This window comes from Neomonachus schauinslandi, chromosome 3 (genome assembly GCF_002201575.2).
Source record: "Neomonachus schauinslandi chromosome 3, ASM220157v2, whole genome shotgun sequence".
NCBI classification, from domain to species: Eukaryota; Metazoa; Chordata; class Mammalia; order Carnivora; family Phocidae; genus Neomonachus; species Neomonachus schauinslandi.
In genome coordinates this window covers 176,625,359-176,640,064 of record NC_058405.1, presented here as the reverse complement: position 1 = coordinate 176,640,064, position 14,706 = coordinate 176,625,359, and positions in this window count along the sequence as shown.

Here is a 14,706-nt window from a genome sequence, read left to right as displayed (position 1 = left end):
ACAATGGAATACTACTCAGCCATCAAAAAGAATGAAATCTTACCATTTGCAATGACGTGAATGGATCTAGAGGGTATTATGTTAAGTGAAATAAGTCAGTCAAAGAAAGACAATTATCATATGCTCTCACTCATATGCATAATTTAAGAAATAAACAGAGAGCATAGGGAAATTGGGGAAAATAAAATAAGATGAACTCAGAGAGGGAAACAAACCATAAGAGACTCTTAACTATAGGAAACAAACTGAGGGTTGCTGGAGAGGTGGGGAGTGGGGGAATGGGTAACTGGGTGATGGACATTAAGGAGGGCACTTAAGGTAATGAGCACTGGGTGTTACAAGCAACTGATGAATCAATCAACTTTACCTCTGAAACTAATAATATACTGTATATTAATTAATTGAATGTAAATAAAATATAATAAAAATAAATAAAAATTATAACCATTTCAGTGGGTGTCAAGTGCTATTTCATTGTAGTTTTGATTTGCATTTCCCTAAAAGATTAATGACGTTGAGCTGTTGAGCACATTTTTGTGCACTTTTTGGCCATTTGTTTATATTCTTTGGAGAAATGTCTATTCAAATCATTTACTCAGTTTTTTTTTTTAAATTGGGTTGTCCTCTTATTGTTGAGTTGTAAGGCTTTTTTATATATTTTGAACAATTCATTTATCAGAAATATGATTTGCAAATTTACTCTTCCATTTCTTGGACTGTCTTCACTTTCTTGATGATGCCCTTTGAAGCATAAAAATTTTTAATTTTGATGCTCAGTTGATCTATTTTTCCTCTTGTTGTTCATGCTTTTGCTGTAATAGCTAAGAAAGCATTACCTAATCCAAGGTCATGAAGATTAAAATCTATGTTTTCCTCTGACAGTTTTAGAGTTAAGAAACTCTTTTTTTTCTCCAAATTTTTATTTAGAGACAAGTATTTATTTAGAAACAATTATATAAGTAAAATGACTTGACTCTAATCTTAGGAAGTCACGATCTACAAGAAGAATCAAATATATTAAAGAAAATCTTTAACATACATTATGTTAAGAGTGAAAGGAAAGTACATACAGAACACGGATCGGTAGGACACAAATTGATGGATTGAATGAATAATTAAATATTTTGGGAAAAAGCTGAGGATATGTTTGAGAAGGACTAGCTCTACAAATTTAATTTCAATTGAATAAAAGTATAAAAATGATGCAAAGTAGGGAGATGGAAGGTGAAAATTGGGGGTAAATAATGAGGTTGAGACGTTAGCAGATCTGAAGTTTATTTAGCTATAAAATATAGGATGCATAAAAAATGAGGATTTTCCTTTTTAGAAACTTTCATTTGAAAACATTTTGATGTAAATCATTTCTAATATGCTTTCTGTAATTTTTTTCCACAATGAAATAGCTACAGATTTATATAACATTGCAGTACAGATGTTCTCTAAAATAATTTACTTAAAAAGAAAAAATACACAGGTTCTGCTACCTGTAACATAGCTCAGAGAAGTTAGGAAGAAATCAGTAATTCTCCTATACACAACTGTAAAATATAAAAGTTTATTTAATAATATTTTTCCTGATTGTGATATTTATAGATTCTTTACAAAATGAGAAAAAGACCCCCCCCCAAAAATCATTTGTAATGTCGTTACCCAGAAAAGACAGCCTAATTAGTATACTATAGGTACCATGTGGGTAGGAACAATGTCTGCCTTTTCACATTATATTTTCAGTACCTAGCACAGTGTCTGGAACAAAACAGGCATTTGGTATTTGTTCCTTGATTAATTTTTACCTTTTTTGGTGCATTTTCCCAGTGTTCTTCTATGCATACTGTATGCATTAGTGCATAGAGTTCACGTTTTTCTCTAATAACAGAGCATATCACCAAGTATTCTTAGAAAACATGATCTGTAGTGGGTATATAATGATCTACTGTTATGTATATATCCTAGTTTAGAAAAATGTGCTTTACAAATATGCTGTAATCTTTTTAATTTGCCTTGAAATTGAAAGCATTTCATTTAATGCCAAGTGTTTAACAAAATGCCCACGACTCTTATTTTGTAGCACAGATTTAATATATGGGGTTTCCAGTAACTTCACTTCTGAGACAGAATGCTGGTGTGGCAAGAACTGGACAGATGGGATTCATAATCTGTTTCTAACACTAGCCGCATGGCCTTGCGCAAGTTATGAACTTCCAGTAGTCATTTCCTCTCCTGTGATAATGGGGGATTAGTAATAGTTTCCCTATAGAGTTGTTGTAATGATTAACAATGTTTAATAATTAGTTTGTAGTAACAGTATGTCATACTAAATGCCATATATGGCAAATTGTGCCTGGCACATAGCAAAATCTCACCCGTGTTAGCTCACGTTCACTCTTTATCATCTTTAGATCAAAGACTGTTTTCCAATACAAATACTGCTCTCAATGGCAAGCTAAAAGTTTTACCACATATTCTTGAAGTGTGGAAGAGGAGGACAGGACAGGACAAAAGATAAGATCTTATTACCAAGCCTGGCAGGGACAGACCAGGCATCGTGTTCTAGAAATATACCTTACTGATCTCCTGACCAGCACCCGTGGTCTGAATATAACTACGAAATTCAGTTTCTTTGGAAGTAGATGCTATCTCTTCTGGGATTTCACACAACTGGATAGTCTATGAAGATTCTCAGCTGAAAATTACAGAGCGGGTTTCTCTGTATGTGAGTATGATTTTATGATCTGCACATTCCTGTTTGTAAACAATGCAGCTGAACGAGACCCTGAAACTCATTTAATCCAAGATTTCCATTTTAGAGATGAGGAAATGAAGATTCCAAGAGGTCAAGTCATTTGGCCAAGGTCAAAGAGATTAAGTGACAAAGTTAGCATCAGCCTAATGCATTGTCATTTTGTCCTACAACAGCTTGCTGTTTGAGATGATATTTAAAGATCAATGCTCACATTTAAACTCATACATATTTTTTGTTTGTTCTCTATATTTCATGTGCATAATCAAATATGGGTTTCTGCAAACCCAGCCAAGATATTTTTGTTGAAGATATTGATAATTAGATAATCAGTTCTGGGTATGAAAATGGGTAGCCTTGAGCCATCTGGTCTTGATTGTAAATTAATCTTAAAAGGGTGAGGATAAATAAGATTCCAGATGAACAGAGATTAGAAGAAGGTCACCATCTTCCAATGTTAAAAAAATAAGATACTCAATTGGCTATACAGAAATTTTGTGCATATTTATATTCTTTGCGTTTGGAGAATTTTATCTCCCATTAGCATCATAGAATATTAGACATCACAAAGTCCAATTGCTTTATTTTCCAGATAAGAAAATTGAGACTCAATTGAAGTTAGGTGACTTTTTCATCGTCATTTTACCCGTCAGTGGAAGGACGGGCAATTATCAAGTGGTGGATACTTTTAAAAATATTTTGCTAAGTAGTTTCATATATATCTCATTTATTTTTCATTATCTTTAATATGAGTATTATTTTCCACATTTAATCTTTGAACAAAAAGTTCTTCAGAAAAATTCTAGTTGATTTTCAAAAATACATCTGCTGATTCTAAGATGAAATCCTTTTACCCCACACGTACTTGAGAAGAAGTGGAGCTTAGATTCAAATTCATGTCTTTTGATACTCAATTTTTTAATGTTATTTTAAATGTGGACATTGCCTTAATACATCTTACTTTTCAAATAAAGCCACTAATGTGATATACCTTTAAAGAGGCAATGTGGCAAATTGCATATAGATATGGGGCATATTATTACCTCTGTATTATTGGTAGAGTTAAGAACTGAGTTTGATCTAATGTCTTCAAAAGTTCTGGTCAGACAATAGACAACTCTTTCTATATCAACAGATTACATTTAAAATTAAAGATTTGAGATCCACTTTTTAAAATTAGCGATTAAAATATCATGTCTTTATAAATAGCCTTTAAGTCTGGGGCAAAATTGTCGCTTATATTCTGGTTATATTTACTAGAGGGACTTTTTTTTGAGCACATAATGTATCCTACTAAATATCCAGATCCATGTAATAAATATATGACACGCATAGACCACACATATATTTTTTTCAAAGTTGTCTGCTTTGCCAACTTATGATCAGTCAACATAAAATAAGTTGGACTCCGTGACCTTGCAATGAACCATATCATTTAGTTACACGTATTAGTTTCAAAAGGATTTACTTTTCCAAAGTCATTCTCTGTGTGTAACACTAGATAGGTAGAGGAATTTTAATGGACATCAAACATTTGGAGAAAGGCATTATATGTCATATTTAAAATAAAATATGTTGATTATATATATTTTTCAATCACGTGCATAGCTGTTTCATAGAGGAGAAAAGGATTTTTATCAGCAGTAATGACTGGAACTCAGTGACTGCATACAACTCAGTGGGTATGAGCTAAATCTCTCATCTACTTTTGTACACAGAGGAATGCTCTAGACATTAAAAATTAGTGTCCAAAAAAATGTGTTTCCTATGTGATCTGAAAAATCTCTAATTAAATAACAAAAATATTTTATTTTTAGAAAAACACACATGTATATCAAGGATTAGAATTGGTCGGAAAAAAAACATTATATAAGAAGGTCTTATGGTCACTGTGGGGAAATATCCTCACTTGCCAAATTTTTTTGTGTGGGTGACCTCAACTCAAAATGAACTGTAATTATAAGTTCTCAGTAAACAAATATCATTCATTTGGTTCTTTTTTTTTTTTTAAAGATTTTATTTATTTATATGACAGAGAGAGACAGCGAGAACAGGAACACAAGCAGGGGGAGTGGGAGAGGGAGAAGCAGGCTTCCCGCCGAGCAGGGAGCCCGATGTGGGACTCGATCCCAGGACCCTGGGATCATGACCTGAGCCGAAGGCAGACGCTTAACCATCTGAGCCACCCAGGTGCCCCATTCATTTGATTCTAGGCATGGATACATTAGAATATAAACCAGGAATTCAAGCACTCTTTCATCATAATTAATTAGACAGTTCCCATACATATTCAGCCAAGGAATAAAGGGGGCTTTAAAATATCTTCATAGAGGGGCGCCTGGGTGGTTCAGTTAGTTAAGCGTGGGACTCTTGATTTCGGCTCAGGTCATGATCTCAGGGTTGTGGGATCGAACCCCCAGTTGGGCACTGGACGTGGAGCCTGCTTAGATTCTCTCTCTCCTTCTCCCTCCGACCCTCCCCCTGGCACTTGTGTGCTCACTCTCTCAAAGATAAATAAATAAATAAATAAATAAATAAATAAATAAATAAATAATAATAAAATCTTCACAGATGGAAGTATGAGAATTGCCTCTCAGGTATAGTCCACCTGCCACTGGAAATTTTTTTTTTTTTTTTTAAATCACTAAAAGGTAAGGTTGGGTTTGAATCTGTTTCACCAGACAGTGAAAGGGTTCCTACTCCCTGTGCCTTTAACAACAGCCTGAGAAGTCAGGGAGTAGGGGCAAGAGAGAGAAAAGTATATTAAAGTTAATAATAAGAAATTCTAACTAATATTTCCTGACAACTTCCTATGTACTGGGTACCTTGCTTCTAGTGTCTTCAAGAGCTTAGACATGCCTTCTTTTTTTTTTTTTTTTAAGATTTTATTTATTTATTTGAGAGAGAGAGAATGAGAGAGAGCAAGCACACGAGAGGGGGGAGGGTCAGAGCGAGAAGCAGACTCCCTGCCGAGCAGGGAGCCCGATGCGGGACTCGATCCAGGGACTCCAGGATCATGACCTGAGCCGAAGGCAGTCGCTTAACCAACTGAGCCACCCAGGTGCCCTAGACATGCCTTCTATAGGAAGGAGAGGAAACTTCACAGAGCGTGATTTCCAGTGTTTTTAGGTATGAAGAGCCTTTTTCTGAAAGAAAAAAAAAAGTTAAAGATTTCTTCAGTCTGATAGTATTCATATTTTATTATCAGTGGAATCATAAAATAGCACAGCAAAAAGCTATGAATTTATGTTGTATAATTACAATAGCATCTGCACAAATTTAAAAAATACATATGTATATTTATGTATGATATAAAGAGCTGTATATATGTTATAGACACATATGTACATATACATACATTTATAGTACATATAGATATTTATGTAACAATATACATATATTTATATGAGATAATATATATCGTACACAAATAGTGCATAATCATGGATTTATATGAAATACTATTTATCCAGCCATTCTACATATAATCTTAAGACGTATATGAATAACTATCCCTTGAAATAACCTTGAGGCCATCCAAGGTGAGAGCCAATACTTTGGAAGATGGCTTTTTTTTTCTTTATTAGAGAGCGGGAGAGAGAGAGGGGAGAGAAAGGGGAGAAAGAGGGGGAGAAGGGCAGAGGGACAGGGAGTGAGAGAATGGTAACCAGGCTCCATGCCCATTGAGGAGCCCAGCACAGGGCTCGATCTCACAACCCTGAGATCAGGACCTGAGCTGAAACCAAGCATTGGACTCTTAACTGACTGAGCCACCCAGGTGCCCCTGAAGAGGCTTTTGACTATAACTTGGTGCCATGGCTTAGCCATTCATGTACAACCGCATCTGAGGTGCAAAATATGCTAATTTCATAGCCATTTAATTGAATTTTTTGTGTTACTATTCTTTGGAAGTGTCAGTGCCACTCATTAAAAGTTTACATTCTCACATAAGAGATAGACTTTCCTTTATATTAATTCTATTTTCACTATATTTTAAGATCTTTATTTCTCATTTTTAAAAATTATATTTTCTTATTAATCAATACACTGCAAAAGCCAGGACTTCTCAAGCTCTTTCAGGATTTCTATTTGTTTTTTTAGCCTCTGCTGTTTAGCCAACAAAGGCTTTCTGTGCCTCTGACTCTGTGTGTGACTGTTTGTGTACAAGAGCATTGCATTTGTGCAGCCAATATGATTTTGCAAAGGCTATCTTTCTTGACTTCCTTCTCATCATTTTGTCTTTGGGCAGTCTGGTTTCTTAAAGCTATTGAAACAGGCTTCCTTAAAATTATTTGTCTTATGTTTTTCCTACATTTTCTAAAAAATCCTTAGCTCTATCTATTTATGGGTACTTTTTTTCTTTTTTTAATGGTGTCTCTTACCTAAAGTTTAAATACTGAATGTCAGTGTATTCTGATTGTCCCTGAAGAGTAGCCCTTAGTTTTTTTTTTTTCCACCTCAGAAAAAGATATAGATTTTTAAATAAATAAGTAATCAATGTATGTAAGTAGATGTTGTTCTATGGAGACCTTTTAAAGTAAAGAGGATTCTCATATACCAGAGGCTTAATTATCACCTGGTTTGAAAGCAAAGGACCTCATCCGTTAAAGCCCAGAATCCCAGAAATAGTCTCAGAATCCCAGAAATGGAAAGAACATTCAAAGTTAACTTAGTGACAGAATTCAGTTGATCACTCCTGGGGTCACAAAGAACAAGTCTGTTTTCTCTTTTTCATGGCAGTCCTACAAGAATTTAAACCCCATAAACATGTTTCTTCTTCAGCCTTAACATCCAGTGTTACATGACATGGTTGCTAATTGCTCCCATGATGTTTAATTAATCACTATGGACAAAATGAGGCAAATTTATCAGGAGTGGTTGGAGAGTAGCAGCATAGATAAGAACCATCACCTCCCTTATCTAGAAACTAGACCACCATTAATGCAACCCAAGAGAGCATTAAGTTCTGAGGCAGACATACCACATAATTCCCTAATTATGATCTTGCTGGCTTCCTACCCTTTTACTCTGTACTTGTGGAGCCCCCCCACCCCCAAGCCCTTGTCCTATAAAGCCTTTGGATTTTTTGTTACTAAGAAAAGAGCTATGTGCTTTTTTGTCATCTGGGAGTTCTGAGAATGGGGAAGGTAATTGTCTAGACCACAAGAGGAAGGAAGGATTTCAATTCAATTCTTTGAACTTGAAACCCAGATGATAGGATAAGAATGAGAATTACAGACACTTTGTCTGGTCATTCCTTCAGCCCACTACCTATTTGAATCAATATGTCTTGGATTCTGTCTAAATTAGAACTCTGGAAAAGATAATACATTCAGACTTGAGTTTAGATTTTATTTCATGCATCCATGAGAAATGATGATTGTATATTATCCTGAGAATCTAAGTGGTTCTCCTGGTCAGTCCTGATGATTTAGCACATTCACCCTGCAAAACTCAAATAAATAAAATCCCTATGCCTGAATGATTTGATTTGACATTGTGAGTAAGCAAAATGTCTTCATAATTAATTGTACTCTTCCCAGGCTTCTCTATTTCTGCAGTATCTAGGCACAAACACAGATATTTATTCGTGCAAAAACTTTTCTAGTGTAAATGTGTACATGGATGTATAAATAAATTTGTGTAATGGAAAAACTGTGCTTTAACTGTTTCCCCTAATTGTATATTCAATATTTTCTTTGGCCACTTACAGTTGAATACCTTCTATATTCATGAAAATTCTATGAAGCATATTTGAAAAAGCATTTACTTGCAAGCACATTGAAATGTATCTCACTATTCTCATATTTGTGTCACCCATTGCACTATGCTTTTATTGCCACCTGGGGTTACTTAATAATCAAAAAAAGCAATGAAAGAAACATGATATCTAATTATTCCACCACTAAAGAATGTCTGAATCAAGCAAGTATAAATGATTCTCATCATGAGAAGATGTGCTTAATGTAAAGAGAGAGAGGGACCTAAATTGAGAGAGGGAGGGAGGAGAGGGAGGAATACATACCCTGGGCTGAAACTGAAATTTATTAACACTTGTGAAAACCCCATTAAAATCCTTCAATTTATGGCAGGTAAGCAAGTTTACATGCTGGAATCACTTGAGATTTCACATCTAAGGCAGATCATTGGATGTTTTATGAATCATCAGAGGTCTAAGAGACAGATACTTACAGCATAGTATCACATTTTATGGAAGACCCAATTTTCATATTCATCTGAGATCTTATTTTACTTACTGCTTTTGACAAGAGTGATTCAGAGGAAATACTTATTTATAGCCGAACAAGAAGAAATAATGGAACAGGAAACCGAGAAGAAATTCACCTGTCCTTCCTGGCAGTAATGTGAAGAAGTTGACACTTATAAGATTAAATGATCCAAACAAGACATATGGAATTTAAAATTAAAAAAAAAAAAAAAAAAAAAAAAAAAAAAAAAAAAAGACTAGGGTATAAAGGGTGATTTCGGAATAGAGATAGCATTTTCTTATTTTTTTCCCCTTTTTGTTCAGCAGCAAATTAGAATATATGATAATCCACGATTTGCCATCCTTGTATTAGGAATATTCTAATCAACAGGCCAGGCACTTAGTTAAATTTCGTGGAAAAGATAAAGTAAAGGTCCATCCAGGAAACTGATAATGTACCTTTGCTTTAATAAATCTGCCTCTTTAGAATCTGCTTCTATTTATAATATGTAAATACCTGGATGGAAATTGATATTGTTTATGGTTTCCAAAGCCAGAGATTTTTTTTTTTTTTAACTTGTAGGTAGTAATGTAAGCAGTTGGATCCATACTATATCGTTGCTTAGTCATCTTGGAGATTGAGGCAGGAGAGAGAAGTTAATAATACTGGTCCTTTCTTTAAAATGTTGATATTTCATTTATTATAGATTTTGGCATTGATCTTGATTTTTTAAGATATTGCATTAAAATGCTATTTATCCTGATTACTGAGATTTGGGTGCCCCCTTTCCTTTATTAAATATTTTTTATTATTATTTAATTTAATTTTATTTAATTAAGTGTCTTACTTGCCTCACCCTAGAATGTTCGCATATCCACATTTTGGAAATTGTTATTTATACTTCTCTTTACTCTTTCCTTTTATAGTTGAGGCCCATTCCCTTCCCACCCCTACATTTTCAGTGTGTTTAAAGAACAGATAATTACATTACATTTTCCTCATATTTTAAGGTTAAATTTTCCTCTAGGCTCCGTTGTAGGTTGACTAACCTCAGAAGCTTTCGCCTTTTCATTTTTTAACTCTCTCATTTTTATGGTTTCAAGATCAATTTTCTTCAGATTTCCCCGACAGTTTGGTACTGGAGGAAAGATGTGCTCTCAGGGCTTCTACTTTTTGCATATTTATATTGTATTTGTCCAAAAAAAAAAAAAAAAGTGTCTGGACTATTTCTTTCTTGTTCCATTCCCTCACTGCAGTTCGGGGGATGGACAATTCATCACGACCTCCTTGAGGTGCAGTTACCGCCTGGCGGACTTTGTAAACTAAGCGACGGCGGCATGGGTGTGCGCATGCGTGCACATGTGTGCGCGGAGCCCAGCAAATAAACGTTCTGGGAATTTTGCACATGCGCACATCAGGCTTTCAGAGTAAGACTAATCCTCCTTCCGTGAGATGAGACTCCTTGTTTTTAGATACTTAACAGCAATAGAGTTTAAAACGTAAAAAGCGACCTGATACTAGGCCCACCATACTCGTCTGCCTCTTCTTCCCAGAGATTTAAGAGATAGAAACTCACTGGATTCAAGAGTAAAAATTTTGAGGAAGGATAAAAAAACGAAGAGCGTTGTGACCAAAGACTAAGAATCTGTGATGAAAATTACAAATAACTCTTTGACTTAACTTTTCCTTGACTTCATTGGGCAAAATGTGTTCTTCACTACCCCACAGTTATCCCCATTAAACTTTATTTTAGTTGCAGCTTGTTTTGACAATTTACTCCGTTGTTTTGGATTTCATTGCCCTTTTTCCAGGAATTTGGCCTTCCTCCTTCCCCCTTCAGAGTTTAACAAGAACCTTCTCTCTGTTAAATCCTTCAGGTCACTGATAGAAATGTTAAATGACCACAAGTTCGGAGCTGACCCTGGAGGAACCGTGGCACCATTTGTTGTATGTCCCTGGGTTGACACTGATCCATTGATAACCTCTCTCTGGGTCTGACTTTCCAGCTGCTTTTCCACTCACTTCATAACTGAGTAGTTCAGACCTTGTTTTTCCACTTAATTGATGTGTGTGTTGTGTGGGGCAAAATCAAAGCCCCTGCTAAAATTTAAGATTGATTGTATCTCTGGTTTCCTTTGGTTGACCAGAACTCCCACAAGGATATCAGCCTGGCCAGACTAGGCATGTTCTTGTCAGTGCCATGCTGGGTTTCTTATCAAACTGTTTACTCTTTCATATTATTTAATGACTTCTCCAATATTTTTCTTTTCTAGTGTCAAAATCCTGCTGAAATTATAATACAGAGCTCAGCTGTAACCTCAGTTCAAAATCCAGGATAGCTTTTAACTGTTAAGGAAGAAAAGAACCATTAGCAATTTTTTAGTGCATTAAACCAAAATCCATAGAGTTTAGGGAAGAAGGTTTCCAGGAACAAAATAAAATAAAATAAAATAAAATTAGGGCTTTCAAAAGAGCTTTCTGGAATATGTCTCTGCCACTTTTCTCTTTGTTTCCTTCTTTTCTTCTCCTGGACTTGGCATATAATCTGATAGTCATTCAGGTAAGAAATCACCCCATTTTGAGAGCTATAACTTCATCTTGTTCATTAATATCTCTGCTTTAAGGTAAAAAGAACGGGTACATCAATGTCTACCTGTAGGTATAATAAAAATAGATGTATCACACAGAGATGGATCATTTGTCTAGTTTATAGGGAATTCCTTTCCGTGCCCAGGGAATTTAAGTATTCACTTGAAAGGAGCGGCCGTGGCAGTGAGGCTTCTGCTGTTCTTCATTCGCCACAAAGCAGTAATTCAATTAATTTATTACTTTGAAAGACTTTGACGCAACAGTGGTGTACATGACCTACTCATGTTGGGAACAGATGAAAATGCTGTGCTGGCAAAAGCCTTCCATCTTCTTAATGAGATATGATACTGTTTAGGGCATTCTAAGGCAGAAGAATATGTTGAAAATTCAAACTGTAAGGAAGGGAACATAAAAAAAAAATGGGATAGATGAGATGCATAACAATTTCCGTGTATTTGTCAAGATTTCCGACTGTGAAATAATGAAACCTTCCCTTTAGAGGGAAAAATTTTATGCTTTCTTATTTTAAGGGGAAAACTCCAGGCTAACTTTCTGGATTTTGTTACCTGGATATATGTTCTTTCAAATGAAAGGTGTCACAAAAACATAAGTGAGAACACAGAATGCAAGATAGATACAAACTCTCCATGAATATTTTAGTTGTGGGGGCAAGACTACCAGGCTGATGACTCCTCCATACCTATTGTATGCTGAGGGCTCTGCTAGATCCAGGTGAGGGCAGAGGAAGGAGCCTTCGTCTCTGCCACTAGGGAGGTTCCAGTCAAATTCGGGGATTGGACAGACACTCAAGATGATCATCAATCATGCTGCTGGTCACAAATTGAAAGTGAAGCTTGGGTCATCTCTGCACCATGAAATTGCCTTCCTCCACATTTAGCTTCACTCATTCTTGTCCTAACAGACCCTTACTTTCACCTATTGTTAGCAAATAAATCTATTTTCCTCATTGGATGGTAAATTCCTTTGAGGCATAGTGTTGTGATATGATCTCAAGTATTACAACTAAAAAGGAAATGAAAGCACACAGAAGAATTACACATATCAAGTTCAAAAGCAACTGTAAAACAGTTAAAACAAAATCCAGTGTGCAGGGCTGGCATGCATGGTTGGGCAGTTTGTGTACTGCACAAGGACTCTAGACCAAGTGAGGCCAGCCAGGGTTTTGCTCACCAAACCTTGTGCCTGCCTGGTTAATAGGCTTTTGCCTATCCTGCCAGAGTGCATGCAGTGGGGTGTTGCCCTTAAAATGTGAACTTTATATACTTGATTAGCAGAGAATCAAAGAATTATATGCAATGTGTTTTATATTTTTTATTTTCCTTATTTATTTATTTATTTAAATTTTATTTTATTATGTTATGTTAATCACCATACATTACATCATTAGTTTTTGATGTAGTGTTCCATGATTCATTGTTTGCGTATAACACCCAGTGCTCCATGAAGAACATGCCCTCCTTAATACCCATCACCAGGCTAACGCATCCCCCCACCCCCCTCCCCTCTAGAACCCTCAGTTTGTTTCTCAGAGTCCATAGTCTCTCATGGTTCGTCTCCCCCTCCAATTTCCCCCCCTTCATTTTTCCTTTCCTACTATCTTTTTTTTTTTTTGGAAAGAGCCAAAATGTCCATCAACAGATGAATGGATAAAGAAGATGTGGTATATATATACAATGGAATATTATGCAGCCATCAAAAAACGCCGAAATCTTGCCATTTGCAACAACATGGATGGAACTAGAGGGTATTATGCTGAACGAAATAAGTCAATCAAAGAAAGACATGTATCATATGATCTCACTGATATGAAAAATTCTTAATATCAGGAAACAAACTGAGGGTTGCTGGAGTAGTGGGGGGGTGGGAGGGATGGGGTGGCTGGGTGATAGACATTGGGGAGGGTATGTGCTATGGTGAGCGCTGTGAATTGTGAAGACTGATGAATCACACACCTGTGCCTCTGAAACAAATAATACATTATATGTTACAAAAAAAAAATCAATTTGTTTTAAAATCTCAAATTAAGAACCCCAAGGCAGATGGTTTAGGACACAAAAAACATCAAAGGGCCACAAAAAAGAAGAGAATGTAAGTAGGACTAAGAGCACATCATTTCCTTTAACTGTGACCACTAAAGGTGCAAGTAATTCTGTGGGGAAGAGAAATGAGAAGTAGATATCTGAAGGATATTCCTTCTTTTCATTGGTAGTTTGTCTGATAGATACTGATGACTGTGCTTCCAGTAATTATTTAGTAAACTGGTTGCAATTCACATCCACGGTGCGGATTCTTATTCTCAATGATGCCTATTATTGTCTTTATGACCTAAGATGAAGAATATCTGCAAGAATTATTATAGAATATACTTGAACCAAAAGGGCTCCCCGTGGTAATTGCAATCATGATTCAGGTGTCAGGGTGGGGACACCAGGGAAGCAGATTTATATGGAATGCCTCACATGGCTTCTCCTATTAGGTAAGCCAATAGTCTTGCCACTTATTCTTTACAATGCCATGGATGGGAGTCTGCCATGGATGCTGCGCTAGACACAGGCGGAAATGATTGGGGAGCTATTCCTGGAAGTTGGAGATTTTGGAAAAAAAAGTATTAGAAGAAGAGGAAGCCACTGCGAGAAAAAAGGAAGAAGGCATTCCAGGTGGAGGCTTCCTGTTGGGGGTCTACTGGGTGAATTTGACGACGGTGTGTATTTGATTTGGCCTGCGGAAAGTTTATGTAACTAGGAGATTATGGTTGATCAAAACATAACTAGCTTAGCACCTAATATCTTACCCAGCAGCTTTATTCATTTGTGCATCCTGCCAGGCCCCTGAGAGCAGTTGAGCCTTTGAATCCCATGAGCATCTCCCCTTGGAAGTCAAAATGGATAAAGTACAATTATGTTGAGAGAGTATGGATAGGAACAATCTCAAAGCACATATTGCTGTATTTAATCATGACATAATCAGCAACTGGGAAGTTTTTGCAAAATGTTTGAGGTTAGTAACCCTTCCTGGGTATCACATCATAAAACTGACCCCAGAATCTTTCCAGGATGCATAATTTGTGTTTTATGAGTACAGAGAAAATATTATAACCTGCCTCTATACCTCACATGAACAAAAGAGATGGAATTGTGTCCTTGGTTC